This window comes from Urocitellus parryii, chromosome 2, assembly GCF_045843805.1.
Source record: "Urocitellus parryii isolate mUroPar1 chromosome 2, mUroPar1.hap1, whole genome shotgun sequence".
Classification (NCBI taxonomy): Eukaryota; Metazoa; Chordata; class Mammalia; order Rodentia; family Sciuridae; genus Urocitellus; species Urocitellus parryii.
Genome location: NC_135532.1, coordinates 11,586,326 through 11,602,666, shown reverse-complemented (window position 1 = coordinate 11,602,666; position 16,341 = coordinate 11,586,326).

The following is a 16,341-nucleotide window of genomic DNA, read 5'->3' as shown; positions in this document are numbered from 1 at the left end:
TGGTGACTAACACAGAGGAAGATTAGGGGCGTCGGGGTTCGGCTCCCCTCCCCGAGCCCAGGGTAACTCCTCAGGTGGAAGGGACTTCAATCGAGTTCCTAGTGGACACTGGAGCTCAACACTCCATATTGACGGAGCCGCAAGGAAAATTATCTAAAAAGACTTCTTGGGTACAGGGGGCTACAGGGATTAACAAATATTCATGGACTACCCGAAGAACAGTGGACCTAGGTGTGGGCCAGGTATCCCACTCGTTCTTAGTTATCCCTGACTGCCCCTATCCGCTGTTGGGAAGAGACCTACTCACAAAACTTGGAGCCAAATTCACTTTCAACCCAGAGGCACTACAGTCTCTGATGGTCAGGGGCAGCCTATTCAGGTACTGACTGTGACCTTAGAGGATGAATATAGACTGTACCAACAACCCGTCCCCAGCAATCAGGATACAGACTATTGGCTAAAGGAGTACCCAGAGGCATGGGCGGAGACAGGAGGTATGGGTCTGGCCAAACACCGGCGGCAGTGTTTGTGGAGCTAAAGCCTGGAGCCGACCCGGCTAGGGTTCGTCAATACCCTGTGTCAGTGGAAGCTCGAGCAGGAATCACCCCCCATATTTGGCGACTGTTAGATTTGGGAGTCCTGAGGTCTTGCCAGTTGGCCTGGAACACCCCGCTTCTGCGTGTTCGGAAGCCTCAGTCGAACGACTACCATCTAGTCCAAGACCTGAGGGAGGCAAACAAAAGGGTGATGGACATTCACCCCACTGTCCCTAACCCGTATACCCTCCTGAGCTCCCTGCCACCTGAAAGGCAATGGTATACAGTACTAGATCTAAAAGATGCCTTCTTTAGTCTGCCCCTGGCCCCCAAGAGTCAACAACTATTTGCCTTTGAGTGGTCAGACAAGGAAAAAGGAATCGATGGACAGCTAACATGGACCAGACTCCCACAAGGCTTCAAGAATTCTCCTACTATCTTCGATGAAGCACTCCATGAGGACCTAGGTGAGTTCCGGGAGAAGCACCCTGAGCTAACTCTCTTATAGTATGTAGATGATTTTTTGGTTGCAACCCAGACCAGAGAAGAGTGCCTAAAAGGGACCAGAGTCCTGTTGCAGACCCTGGGGGACCTAGGTTACCGAGCCTCAGCCAAGAAAGCTCAAATCTGCAAGCCTGAGGTAACATACCTAGGGTATCTGTTAAAAGACGGGCAACGCTGGCTAACACAGGCAGGAAGAAAACAGTTTTAAAAATCCCTGTACCCAGGACCCCAAAGCAAATAAGGGAGTTTCTGGGATCGGCTGACTTTTGCAGGCTGTGGATACCTGGGTTTGCTGAATTATCCAGGCCTTTGTACGAAGGCTTGAAAGAAACTCAGCCCTTCCAGTGGACCACGGAGATGGGCAGAGCCTTCGATCAAATTAAGACTGCTTTGCTGTCCGCATCTGCTCTAGGACTACCCGATGTCACGAATCCATTCTATCTGTACATTGATGAACGCAAGGGGGTTGTTAAAGGGGTCCTGACCCAGTATCTGGGTCCCTGGAAGAAGCCAGTGGCCTACTTGTCAAAAAGGCTGGACCCTGTGGCGGCCGGCTGGCCACCTTGCTTGAGGATGATAGCTGCCACTGCCCTGATGGTTAAAGAAGCCAACAAACTAACCTGAGGACAAGAACTACATATCACCACCCCCATGCCATTGAGGGAATCCTGAAGCAACCCCTGGACCGAGGGCTAAGCAACGCCCAGCTCACCCATTATCAAGGGCTGTTACTTAACCCTCTCAGAATCACCTTCCAGGCACCCTCAGCTCTCAATCCCATGACCCTGCTACCCAACCCCAATTTGGAGGCTCCCTTGCATGACACACAGATCCTAGCGCAGGCCCATGGCATCAGAGAAGGCCTCAAGGACCAGCCATTGCTTATCTGGTTTACAGATGGGAGCAGCTTCATTCAACAAGGTCAGAGGTTTGAAGTATGGCAGTGGTAACAGAGACTGAAGTGGTATGGGCTGAGCCCCTCCCAACGGGAACATCAGCCCAGAGAGCTGAACTGATCGCCTTGACCCAAGCACTAACGCTGGGAAAAGACAAAAAGCTGACTGTGTACACGGATAGCCAGTGTGCTTTTGCCACGGCCCACATACATGGCGCCATCTATAAGGAAAGAGGGCTACTGACAGCCGAGGGAAAGACTATAAAAAATAAAGAAGAGATATTGGCCCTCATTACCGCCCTATGGTTGCCTAAGAAATTGACCATTGTCCACTGTCCAGGACATCAGAAACCTAAGGACATGGTGTCTAGAGGGAACAATCTGGCGGATAGAACCGCTCGGGAATAGCCATGCAAAGAGAGACTGTGACGATAGCCAAACCTGCCTGACCCGGGCCCCGAAGCTACCAGAAATGCCACAATATTCCAAGGAGGACTTAGAGTGGATTAAAGGACAGCCTGTGACTCAGTGCCTTAATGGATGGTGGCAAGACTCCTGAAGTCATGTGATAATACCTGAAAAATTAGGCAACAGAATTTTACAAAAAATGCATTGCTCCACCCACATGGGTGAGAGAAAGATGCAGGACCTACTAAGGCATGCTAAGATAAAGATTAAAAATTCAAATTCCAAGATCCAGCAGATTATTGCTACCTGGAAGGCCTGCCAGCTGACGAATGCGGGCCACAGCACGACCAACCCTGGGAATCGGGTAAGAGGAGACAGACCAGGAGCCTATCGGGAAGTAGACTTCACTGAGGTAAAACCTGGCAAATATGGATATAAGTACCTTCTAGCTTTTATAAATACTTTTTCAGGATGGGTAGAAGCATTTCCAACCAAGCATGAGACGGCTCAAGTAGTAGTTAAAAAGTTGCTGGAAGACACCTTACCCAGGTATGGCTTCCCAGTCTTGGTAGGGTCGGATAATGGACCGGCCTTTGTGTCTAAGGTAAGTCAGGGACTCACGTCTATTCTTGAGGCAGATTGGAAATTGCATTGTGCTTACAGACCCCAAAGTTCAGGACAAATAGAGAGAATGAATAGAACTCTAAAAGAGACCCTGACCAAATTGACCATGGAGACTGGCGGAGACTGGGTAGCCCTCCTTCCCTACACCCTGTATAGGGTACGAAATTCCCCTTATAAATTAGGAGCCACGCCCTTTGAAATTATGTTTGGCATACCCCCGCCTATAATCCCCTACTTGTCTGAACACCTGCCTGTAGAATTTGATGACTCTGACCTCTTACATTCCCTAAAAGCCCTGGACAAGCCCACCAGGACGTGTGGCCCCACCTCAAAGCTCTGTACGAGACAGGACCCCCTTCTCAGCCGCACAGCTTCCATCCCGGAGACTGGGTCTACATAACGAGACATCGACAGGACTCACTGCGACCTCGCTGGAAGGGACCCTACGTCGTGATCCTCACGACGCCCACCGCTCTCAAGGTTGAAGGACTCGCCACCTGGATCCAGTCCTCTCACGCAAAACCAGCGGACCCATCCTCCGTGAGGAGCGACTTCATTCCGGATCCGAACTCCAAGTGGCAAGTTACTCGCCACAAGAACAATTTTCTTAAACTTAAGATAAGGCGTTTAAACCCTATAGTTAGGATGCTGTTATTAGGCTGGCTGCTTAGTCTTGCTTACATTAGTACTGTTCTTTGTAATAATCCCCATTTTCCATATAAGTGGACCTGGGTAATCCAGAATCCAGCAACTGGACATAACATAGTCTTGGCGACTCAGGAGGGACCCCAGATATGGTTTCCTGAGTTAGAATTTGATCTCTGCCAATTAGCCAAGAAAACCCCTTTGACAGTGATTTCTGCTAGCCACATGTCTGAAAGGAAGCCCCCCTGTAAGATAGATACCTGGTACATATGCCCCGGAGAGTCCCGGCCCCCCGAATGCGGGAGTTCTGCAGAATACTATTGTAAACAGTGGGGATGTGAAACCAGTGTGGGAGGATCTGGAGCTTGGAAGGTCACCAAAGGTGACTTGATCAAATTCTCCAGACCCGACAATCAGGATTCCAAGATCCAGGCCAGGTTCACTCCTGGAGGAAGAGAAGCACGAGGATGGGAACAAGGGAAGTCCTGGGGAGTAAGACTTTACCGGGTAGGAGGCAGTGGTGGAGGACTCATTTTCACCCTCAAGGTTTTAAAGACCCAAATTGTACCCCCTGTGGTGAGACCTAACAAAGCCCTGACCCCAATCCCACCTGCTAATACCCCCATTATGCCCAGAAGTACCCAAGTACCCAAGACGACCCAGAGGATCCCTGAAGAAAAGGACCTAAACTCTCCACCTGAACTGCCCCACCTAGTTGTGCCCGGCATTTCAGGGGAGAACGCCTTGGGAGCTCCCTTGTGGAAACTACTGCTAAAAACGTATGATGTTGTAAACAAAACCCGACCCCAGGTGACAGAGTCCTGTTGGATGTGTTATGACATGCAACTCCCCTTTTATGAGGGGATAGCTCTCCCAGGAAGTTACACACTGACTAGCAAAGTACAGGACTGCCGCTGGGAACCAGTGGAATCTGGACTTAGCTTAGAGAAGGTTATTGGAAAAGGCAGCTGTGTGGGAAACCCTCCACCCTCCCTGCAGCATTTATGCCATCAGACTTCCCCTCTACCCACCCAAATGACTTATCTATTACCATCAGAAAACAGTTGGTGGGCATGTGACACAGGCCTGACCCCCTGTGCTCACACGGCTGTGCTCAACCGTACCCATGGATTTTGTGTTATGGTTCAACTTGTACCCAGATTAATTTACCACTCTGAAGAAGAAGTGATACTCAGATTAGAAAGTAAGGAATTACAAAGGAAGGTAAAGAGAGAAGTAGCTACAGCCATATTAACCATAGCAACCCTGTTAGGAGCAGTCGGAGTGGGGACTGGAACAACGGCCCTGATTGAACAGCGCTCCTATTTTTCCAGTCTGAGGGAAGCCATAGATGAGGACATCCAAGAACTACAGAGACAGGTGAAACATTTGGAGGAATCACATGCATCCCTTGCAGAAGTCGTGCTTCAAAATCGAAGGGGCTTAGACTTAGTCTTTTTTCAACAAGGAGGACTTTGTGCAGCGCTGGGGGAAGAATGTTGTTTTTACGTTAACCATTCCGGGGTAATCAGACAATCAATAGCCAAAGTACAGGAAGGATTGGAGAAGCGGAGGAAAGAGAGAGAGCGACAGAAGGGATGGTTTGAATCATGGTTTGACTATTCCCCCTGGCTCACAACTTTAATTTCAGCTTTGGTTGGACCCTTACTTGTAATTATGCTTGCCCTAATAGTAGGACCCTGTATTATAAATAAGTTTGCAGCCTTTGTAAAGGAAAGAATCAATACAGTCCAGTTAATGGTGTTACGGTCCCAATATCAGCCCCTAGACAGAGATAATAGAACTGAATCCTATAAGCTCACTCAGAGGAACCCATGATTGGCTTCCAAGGTACCCAAAAAGAAATGGGGGAATGAAAGACCTAAGCAAGCTCATTCTACTTGGGACCTCATTTTGCTCTGAAACTTAACCTCTGACCTACTGCAGTCCTAAAGTCAGGAAGATACCACAGAAAAGCTCTGTGGAAACAGTTCTCGGCAAAGCCGCAGATGGTGATCACCTAAGAGAGGCCAAGATATGGAAATATCTGAAATTCCAGATGGCCCCCACCTAGGTGTGGTGACCAGTATCTAAACTAGAAGCCCTGCAGCTTGGCACGTACCCCCCTTGCGACACCCTCACGGTTTAAACCAATCAATTTTAAGTGCGTCAACCCCTTGAACTAACCAATAATCCTTTCCAGGTTCTTTCCTGCCACTTGATACGCTGATCATGTTTAGAGTTGTTATGTGATTTTCCCTCGGTGTGTGATGATTTGCTAGGAGATGCTATGATGTATGTGGGGGTCCCTGCCTTCTCCAAAGAATGTATAAAACTGCTGCAAACCCTGGGCTCGGGGCCTCTCAGCGTCACCAGTTGCTGTGTGTGTGCGCAGAGGACCGAGCTAGCTCGCAATAAACACCTCTTTGCTGCTGACATCGATCGTGGTCTCTGGTGGTCTTTTGGGGGTCCCAATTCAAGCATAACAGTTTCCCCCAGGCTACAGACTTTTTTTTTTTTTACCTTGTGTGGTATTTCAAATCCTTTCTTGGGAACCTGCGTGTGCATTCACCCGACCCATCTCCCATCACGTGTGAAGTTACCATCTCTGCAGCCTCTCTGAAGTCTTCTTGCAAACCTCCCTCTCTCTCACAATGGACCATCGCCCTAAAGTCCCCTCAGTTCTGTGCGCCTCGTCCATCGCCTCCCTTGCATGCTCGAGGCTGTGGCCTTATCCAGGCCGCAGCCTCTGTGTCCAGGAGGACAGCCACAGCTTCACCTCCTGGCCTCCATCCTTGGCTCTCCAATCCATCCACGTGCTGCGTCCTGCCATGAGACGGTCTCTGTTGGTTTTTGATTTTCCATTCAGAGGCAGCCAGTCTTTTTCTGACCTGCTTTTAGAAGCATTTAAGAACCTTTGAAAACAAACCTCCTCTTGTGTTTGGCTAATGTACCTTGAGTGGAAGGAGCCCCTGTCCCAGGCTTTGCAGCGCCCCACCCCTGTCCCTCACTCTGTGCTTCTACCTGTGCCACACACCGGAAGCCACCTTATCTTGCAGGCTCTTTTATATAAACCAGACCACCAAACCCTCAGCCCTCACCCACCCGGGAGCTGCAGCGGCCGCGGCCACGGGGAAGGTCTAGTACCTTGCTCTAGATTGAGTTTGCTAAAATACTCATCCCATTGTGTGATTTGCTGCCTACGATTTTCTCATGGCCTCAACTTTTCTTCAGAATGCAGTCCTAATTCCGTGACCTGGCACTGTCCCTTCCCATGCATCCTGGTCAGCTCCGCTTTTTCTCACTCAAGATTCAGCTCTTGGGCTGGGGCTGGGGCTCCGTGGTAGAGCGCTTGCCTCACTTCTGGGAGGCACTGGGCTTGATTCTCAGCATTGCATAGAAGTAAATGAATAAAATAAAGGTCCATCAACAACTAAAAAAATTTTAAAAAAAGATTTAGTTCTCCTCCCAGCAGCCCCCTTCGACTGCCCCTATGTGATGGAGCTGCTCCTCTTCCAGCCCCCATAGCACCCTAGGCTGTGTCTCAAAATAAGTGCAATGTTGTTGGGGGTCCTATAAGAAAAGTGACAGCTCTCACCATCTCCGTTCCTCTAGGCCTGGCACAGGGGTCAGTACAGAAGAGGTGCTTGGTAAATGGTCACCGGATGCAGGAGCTAGGATTGATACTATTCCAATCCTGCCTTCCACACCTCCACCTGGCTTGTCTCCCTGCTTCACCCAAAGCCACCTTCCCACAGGAGTGCATTGGGCATCCCCTTTGTACCCTGGGCCAGCCACTAGGGATGGTCTAAGACCTATCCTGACCTGCAAAGAGCCACCAGGCTGAGCAGAAGCTGAGATAGCCTGCAGGTCATGGAGAACCACATGGTGCCCTACATGCGGATGTCAGCTGGAGATGAGAAACCACCCTGTGCCTGCCCATGGCCTTGTAGACTCACAGGAACTGAGAGATGCTCCTTCCACTCCTTCCATGTCCAGGAGAAGAAACTGAGTCCCAGGGAGGTGAATTGAGCCGCCCATGGTCAGCCAGGCAGCTACCTACGCCCTGAAGCAAAGACTTTTCCAGAAAAAGAAGAAGTGGGCCCCGCCCTTCCCCACAGCACATGGAGAAGAGAGAAACCTTCCACTAACTAACACCAGCTGCACTCATCCTCCTGTTCCTTCAGGAGGAAGTCACAATTTCACTGAATCTCTTCTCCTTCCTCTCTTTTGGTCAATAACTATGATCGAAGCGTCTTTCCTGTTCAAGGCACCGTGCAAGGCAGTCAATAAGCCAAGAGAAAAACCCTACTTTCAGGCTGGGGCAGAAGACCCAGAGTGCAGGGAAATGCCAGAAGAGAGGTTCAGACAGGACAGTGGTGAAAATTCACAAGAAAATGCCCGCGGGAGAGATTGACTCAGAAGAGCCACTTCTGGGGAGATCCCTGGGCTCTTCTCAGTCCCCAGCCCTGAGCATCCTGACCTGCCCCGACCTGCCCCGACCTGCCCTGAACATGCCTGTGGCTTAGAGTGAAGAGTCTGCAGCCCCCAAAAGTTAGGGGAAGTCACAGTCACTGGGTCAGGCTTTGTTAGGCCCAAGCTCTGGGAGGGGAAGGCATCCTCCCAGGGGCCTGCATGCAGCCTGGCCCAGTCACCAGGGACCAACGTGTGCATGGGACAGACACATGGTTCCTTCTTCCTAAGGTTTTCCTATTGCAAGGATTTAACCCCAGGAAGAATGACTGGGTTCAGGCCATGCTCCCCCAGATATGGCAGATTGGCATTGGAGAAAACACCAGAGGCTGAAGGGCCACGATGTCCTTCCCTGGTCCTGCTCTTCGGAAGCAGGCCCCCAAAACCCTCATTTGAGAGAAATCCTGCCTGTGGCCAGAGTAGCTGGACATTCTTGCCTCTGAAGACACAGGGACCCAGAGAAGAATCTAAGCAAGTAAGTTTCACCATGTCCCCCCAGTGTGTGGCCATTAGATCACACCTGTGTCCCCGTCTCCTATTTCTCCAGGACTTCACCAAAGCTGAGCAGCAACACACACAGGGCCCCGTGTCACATGAAACTTCTGTTAAATGCATCTGAATGTTTTTTTCTTGTTAATCTGTCTTCTGTTGTAGGTCCTTACCCATGAACCTAGAGACGGATGAGGAAAGATATTTCTTTTCCCCTGCAAGTGTCCCCTTAATTACTCTTGTGGTCATGTCTTTTTTTTTTTTTTTCTAAGTAGAACATACTGTGGGAGAGGAGAAAGAAATCTCATGACCAATGTCCCTCTAACAAACGGCATATTAACAAGAGAAAAGCATAACAAATGGATTTAATATAAGTCTTACACGATGCAGGCAGCTTCAGAAATGGAGACCCAAGGAGGCAGGTAAGAGTGTATTTATGCTTAGGTTTGAGGCAGAAGGTAAAGAGCATGACTGGCCAAGGCAGGGTGACCTGACCCTAATGGTGACCAAGGGGGAAGTTGAGCACTGGGTTTCTGTAGATTCTTCTTGGCCTCTCAGCTTTGGGCAGGACATCTTTCACCTGAGTGTCTAATGACCTACATTTGGGGGCAACACATCACGGAATTGTTGATGGCCACAATTTGGAGAGAAGAGTGGGAAAGGATAAAGAGTGACTGTCTTGGTGCTGGGGCTGGGGCTCAGTGGCAGAGCACTTGCCTAGCCTGTGGGAGGCACTGGGTTTGATCCTCAGCATCACATACAAATAGATGAATAAATAAATAACAGAAAGGTCCATTGACAAATTAAAAAAAAAAAAGAGTGACTGTCTTGCTTCTGTAATTTTCCTAGTTTCCTTCAGCTTAAAATATCCAGTGTACCAATGGGACTTCTTTTTTTGGTGGCAGGGGGGATATCAAGCTCTGAGCCCTGACAATACTTACAGAAAGGACACAAATCAGCAATTTGATGAATTTTCACAGAGCAAACACACCCAAGTAACTAGCACCCTGATCAAAAAGCACTCAGAAACCTCTCCCAGGCTCTGCTTCTGCCCACATGAGTATGGCCTGGTCTTGAATTTTGTATAAATAGAATCTTACAATGCATGTTTTTGTTTGTTTGTTTGTTTACTCTGACTTCTTTTGCTTGTTTTGGTATGTAGGAGAGAAATAGTCATATATTTTTCTCATGATCCACACCCTATAACAAAGGATAGATTAAAAGCATCACAAATTTGCTTACTCAAAAATGTACATGACCCACAAAGCCAGGTAGAGCTGTGTATTTCCACGCCTGGTTTCAAGGAGAAACAGACAGTCGTGTGCACAGGTGTAATGGGGCACAGGGGCTGGGCGGGTGTGGGGACCAGAAGACCTGTTCAGATTCCTCTGGGCTCGGGGAGCAAGGCAGCAGCCCTCTGGAATGAGGGATTTGTGAACTACTGTCAGGCAAGGTAGGTAGGAGAATTCCTACAGCTCTCACCCAGGGGTGGGGTAGGACCTTCTTACTTCTTGTTTCTCAGCTGTCAAGGTACCATATTTGGCCCCTAGACAGGTACGATTTGTCCATATTGCTAGTAATTACGGTTCTTCTCTCTCACTGGTATATACTTTTCCTTTGATGGGATGTACTTGCACTTCTTTATTCAGTCATTCTCCTTTTGAAGTGCATCTTCCCTGCAGCTGTTACAAATGTTAGGTGTGAGAATTCCAAAGCCATCTTTCTATGAGTGTGCACATACATTTTCACTAGGACTTGCCCCAAGTGGGAACTGCTTGGCCACGGGGGAGATTTAGATTCAGCTTCAGTTGCTACTACCCTATTTGCTTTGTAAAAGACTAAGAGCAAGAGGGAAAATACTTTGAAACTTAATTTTTTAAAAACCTGAAAGTAGCATTTATAATTGATGTCTTACCAAAGAGATACTTTTCTTCTGTGGTTACATAAGTAGATTCTTAAGAAAACAATTGGAGGAAAATGGAAATATGTGTAGTCCAGTAGTTTTGAAGTCCAGAATAAGTGGATTTGAAATTTTTCATTGTGGTAAAATACACATAACATAAATCTACCATTCTAACTGGTTCTAATGGGTTCATGATCATTTCAGTGGGTCAGGTTCAATGTCTTTAAAAAAAATTAAACAGAACGGAAAATGAACAGAACAGAACAGAAAAGGCAGTCTAAAGGGCAGAAACATTGCTTCATGGAACCTCGCTCCAGTTGTGTGAGCTCTGGATAAAACTACCCAACACGGGTCGCGCGCCACCCTTGTAACTGAGGACTGGGAAGCACACCTAGATGTCGGCAATGTTCCCGAACAAAATTAGAATGACCTAGAGCTGACACTGGGCTTCCTGAATGTGTGTTTTCCAGCCGGTCCCACCGCTTTGCTGTTGCCCCTGTCACTCACAGCTAGACGGGTCACAGTGTCCAGGTCCCGCCTAGACTGGTGAGGAAGGGTGTCACGCTCTCCGCCCCTGGAGTGAGTCCCCAGTAGGCTGAAGAAAGAACTGGGGTCGCAACAGGCACTTCTTAACCTCCCTGGTGCCAAGCTGTGGGTGCCCATTTGACCCTCTCTGCCTTGGGGTCATCCAGGAACAGCACAAACCTAGAAACTTAAGAGCCGGGAAAGGACCTGCGGTTTGGCATTTTTCAGAACTTTTTTTCTCATGTGTGTGTCTGTGTGTGTGTGTGTGTGTGTGTGTGTGTGTGTGTGTGTATGTCTGGGTGTGTCTGTGAGTGTGTGTGTGTCTGTGTGAAAGCACTTTTCATGTGTGCAGCTCAGGAGAGGAAGTGCTAAAAATAGAAGAGGCCACTGGGAGGAGCAGGCACAGGAGGAGGTCTGCTCTGAACACCTGCTGGTCTCTAAATCTAGGTGGAGCTCTCCCGGGGCAGTTCAAAAAGCAGATCCCTACCCCACCCCATACCCCCAAAAAACTTCCCCAGCCTTTTTTTTTTTTTTTGTACCAGGCATTGAACCTGGAGGTGCTTAACCACTGAGCCATATCCCCAGCTCTTTTGATCTTTTATTTTGAGACAGGGTCTTGCTAAGTAGCTTAGGGCCTCACTAAGTTGCTGAGGCTGCCCTTGAACTTGGGATCCTCCTGCCTCAGCTAAGGGGTTACAGGCATGTGCCACCATGCCCAGCCCCAGCCTCTTCTTAAACCCATAAAAATTCTAAGCTCTCTGGCCTACAGTCCTGTGCCCCAGTTCCAGGGTCCTCATAGACTCCAGGAGGAAGAGGGTCCTCATAGACTCCCATCTGACTTCAGGAGCCTCTCAGCAGCCGGCAGCATGTGCAACAGGAGGGCAGCTCTCTCCTGATGCAAACCAGCGATGCCTTCTTACTGGTGTGGTGTGAAGATCCGAGCCACGCCACGACCCATAGACCTGCAGAAGCCCATGTCTCTTCTTTGACCAGGAGTCGCTGTGGCACAACAGATGTGGGAGGCGGGGGTGCTGGTCCCCAGGCTGTGTTTGCAAAGCATCCCCCCATTTTACTTACAGTGTAGGTTTCTCAAGGACTGGATTTGGCAGGAAGAGGAGAAAAGGCAACAGAGGTTTTGGGGGGAGGATCAAGACTCCCCCTCTTTCCTCCAAGCCCGTTCGCCACCTGTCACCCTCTCTCAGCAAGCACAGCCTACCTCCCATCCCCCACAGTGCCATCTGCTGCCCTACCCCCTCCCCCGCTCTCTCTCTGCTCCTTACCTGGTAGCTTCTCCCACCCCACAGTGTCCACTTCTTCCCTTGGCCCAGAGGCTCCGGACCCCCATAGGTTAAACCCAGTGGTGGGAGGGGAGGGAAAAGAAAGGAAGAGAGGGAAAAGGGAAGGGGAGGGACCCAGTTAGCAGGAAAGAGTGGCTCTGTCCCTTCTGGTCGCTCTATGAAAGCTGGAGCCCTCCCCCTCCGGGTTCTATCCAGTTGTTTTGAATGGAGACAGCTTCCCTTCGGTGCCCTGGAGAGAAGCCTTAGTTTTTGCAGAAACCTCAGCCAGCCAGGGAGAAGCCCCTGGGCAGCTGTGAAGACCTGACAGAGATGCCAAAGGGCCCTCAGGGAGAGTCCTGCCCTCGGCCAGGGTGGTGGTGCAGAGGGAGGCCAGGCCAGCGTTAGTAGATGGGCGCGCTTCTGAGCTGAGAGCCTAGACCGAGCCCTTCACCAAGTTGGGTTCAGTTCCACATGCCAACATTCTCAAAGAAGGAAGAAGCCAGGCTCTACTTGGCCTGGTATGCTAATTGAGGTATAATTTGCATACTGTTGGCATGTACCCTTTTCAAGAGTGAGTCAGTGTTTTTTAAGAAGATGTAGAGTTGTGCAACCATCCAATTCTAGAACATTCCCATCACCCCAAACACATCTCTTGTTTTCACTTAAAATTACTCCCCTGCCATCCCAGCCCCAGCCACCCCTGATCTACTTTCTCTATTTATGGATTTGCCTTTCCTGGACATTGCATGTGAATGGAGTCATATGATGTGTAGTCTTCTGGCGGTGGTTGCTGCTGCTTCTCCTCCTCCTCCTCCTCTTCCTCCTCCTCCTCCTCCTCCTCCTCCTCCTTCCTCACTGGGGCTGGAACCCATGTCCTCACACGCTAGGCAAGTGCTCTACACTGAGCCACATCTCCAGTCCTGGTGTCTGGCTTCTCCCACTGAACTTTTGAGGTTTGTGTTGTAGCATGCGTGTATCAAGAGCTTCTTTCTTTTTTTATTGCTGAATAGGCCTCCCAGGCTTTGGATTTTTATCAACAGAGAGGGAAGATATTTGTTGTCATGCAGAAATCGTTTCTTCCTTCAAGGACACAGCTGAGAGGGGGGTTGGCCCGGGTTTTGTGTGTGTGGATGGAGAGATGGATCTCCATGAAGAGAAGACACATACCAGAGACCCAGAAAGAAGGCTTATCCACACCCTGATGCACTGGATGAAAAACTCAAAGCCATCTCAATGGGATGGGATGATAGCTACACCCTTTTATGTTTTCACAACTAGAGAAGGGTTCCAAGCTGTCCACCTCCACACCAGCACTTGTTTCATTATGTTTTGTTTTATAATATCCTAATGGGTATGAAAGCCATTGACATTTCTTTCTTTCTTTTTTTGCACTGCTGGGGATGGAACCCAGGGTCTCATGCATTCTAGTAGAGGCTCTTCCACTGAGCTACATCCCCAGCAAAGCCATTGACCTTTACTTGTAAATCTTACATCCAACCACCTCACCAAACTCATTAGGTTTTCATTTGCTGACTTGGATTTTCTAGGTTTATCTTCACATCATCTTCAATAATAACAATTTTGTTTTTTCTCACTTTAGGTGTCATGCCACCCCATCATATTTTACTTCAAGGGCAAGGACCCACATTTCAAGGTTGGAGAGAAGTGGTGGTAGCAGGTATCTGTGGGATGGAACCCAGGGACTGAAGCAGGCTAGGCAAACCCTCTACCACTGTGTCACAGTGACATTGATGGGCTCAGGTGATCGCCCATTCTTGTGTCAGTTGGATAGACCTTTTGGTCATGAAGTACTCATTCATGTTTAGCCCTAAGACCAGGGACTGTGGGCTGTGCTAGGTTACCCCACACGAACAGCAGCTAATGGTCAAAGAAAGAGATAGTGACAGATAGGGGCCATGTTCTTGCCCCCAGAAAGAGCACAGCAGAACATCCAAAGGAGGAGGAGTCTTCAAAGAACCATTGACTCCACTGGAATATGATGGAGAAAACTGTATTGGTCAAGACTGACCCCTGAGAAGAGCCCTGGTGTGTTTTTAAGAAATCACCTGATAAGCAACTTGGAACGACAGGCTTGTCTACCAGAGGTGACCCTGGCCATAGGCTGAGACCCCCCAGAGCTCAGATGAGCAAGCCGAGGCAGGAGTCTGGGCGGAGCTGAGCTGTCTGGAATGAAGAGGAGAAGAAGTGAAGGATGGAAGGGAAGGATGGAGAGGCCCCAGGGACCTGCCATGCTCATGCTTCAGAGCAAGGAGAAAAAGAAAAGAACAGAGCCCTGCCATGGGCCAGCCAGGAAGCCGCCCTGGGCCATAATTCCCCCAACCTCCACTTCTGTGCTCGGCCCCACTGGGGGAGCAGTGGGAAAAGCCGGGCTCTGTCTCCCGGTGAGGATGCCCTACAGGCAGAAGGGGAGGAGCTGAGGGCCTCTGACTTCAGGCTGCACCAAGGTGTTGGAGGTGACAGCCTCTGACACCCGAGCCACCTGGGGGTTGAAAGATGACAGGCCAACTTGGGGCACAGTGGTCTAGTCTGGGGGTTCTTAACCGAGTATCCGTGGACCCTCATGGGATCCATTACTCAACCTCAGGGGGTTCATGAGCCCCGATGGGAAACTCACATCTTTACTCTCACTAACCTCTGAGTGCAGTCGACCAGAGTCCTATTTTCCTTCTACACTTTAGTTGTTGCCAATGTTCAAACTGTTTATGCTCATTTCTGTGTTCAGAGGCCCACCGTGCCAGGTCCAGAGTGTGGCCATGCTGGGCCCCAGAGATCTGACGGGGACAGAGTGGTTTTGTCATCTATCCAACACATTCTCTGCCCTGGACTTTGGTGGCCTGAGGCAGGTCTAAGATAAACTAAGCAGAGCCCCCACATGGAGGAACAGGGGCACTGAGGGAGTCACACAGCCCAGCAACATATGTGAGTCATGCGGGAGTACAGGGGAGGCTGAGAGGCCAGACCGGGCTTCTCACGGGAAGTGACATTTGAACTGGTTTTTCAGGATATACTAAGAAGTGTGTATAAGGACAGAGGACTTTCCTTGAACCAGAAAAATCCCTTGTCAAGAGTGTGCGTAGCTCAGCTTAGAGTTCAGAGAAGCAAAAAAAAAAAAAAAAAAGCAGAAATTTCCCCCAGGCTGAAACAGGAAACCACCCAGGAGCCCTCTGTAGAGGAGGCTGGGGATTCCCAGTTCCCCAGGACCCAGTGGACCTTATCACAGGAAGCATATCGGGGTGCAGTCTCCGTCTGTGTCTCCTCCGCTTTGAAATGGAATCCCCAGGAGGCCACTAGGTGCTGTCCGTTTTCTTTGTTGGTGAATCCCTCCCTCCCTCAACTGCACATGTGGTGATTGCATGGAGAAACGCAGTCAGAACCCTACAAAATTGATGGGGCAGGCCGTGACCCTGTCTCTGCCTGACATGTGTGTCTCCAAATTGCCATGGTGCCTGTACTCTAGGTCACCTGGAAGGATCACCCTTCCCCCGACCCCAAAGGCTACAAATGGCTTCAGGGAATTGAGAAGGTAGAACGTCCCACACCTGGGCTATTCAGGTGTGGACAATTTTGCCTGCTCCCAGGACTGTGAGGTGTTGTCACAAGGAGCTGGAGTGTCCTAGCAGATGGCTGAGCTGCCTGGGGTCCCTTTCCTCAGAGCAGGATCTGAGCTGGAAGCATGAGGGCCAGGTTGGTGGGGACAGAGGAACTTCCATCTTGGAGCTCACAGGGGGTGGGGAGGGTTGCCTTCTCCCAAGGCCTGATCAGTGAAGAATAAAGCAGAATAGTTGCTTAACATCACCTCCCTTCCTCCAGCAGTCTTACGGCTGGATCAGGCTGGATCGTATCCCCCACCAAATTCATTGGAAATTCTAACCCCAGAACCTCAGAATGTGAGTGTATTTGAAGACAGGGGCCTTGGAAATGGGAATCAAGGTCAAATGAGGTCGTAAGAGTGAGTCCTAACCTAACAGGATGGGTGCCCTTATTAAGGAGAGGAGATTGGGACAGAATCACAGAGGGAAGACCTTGAGAAGACCCAGGGAG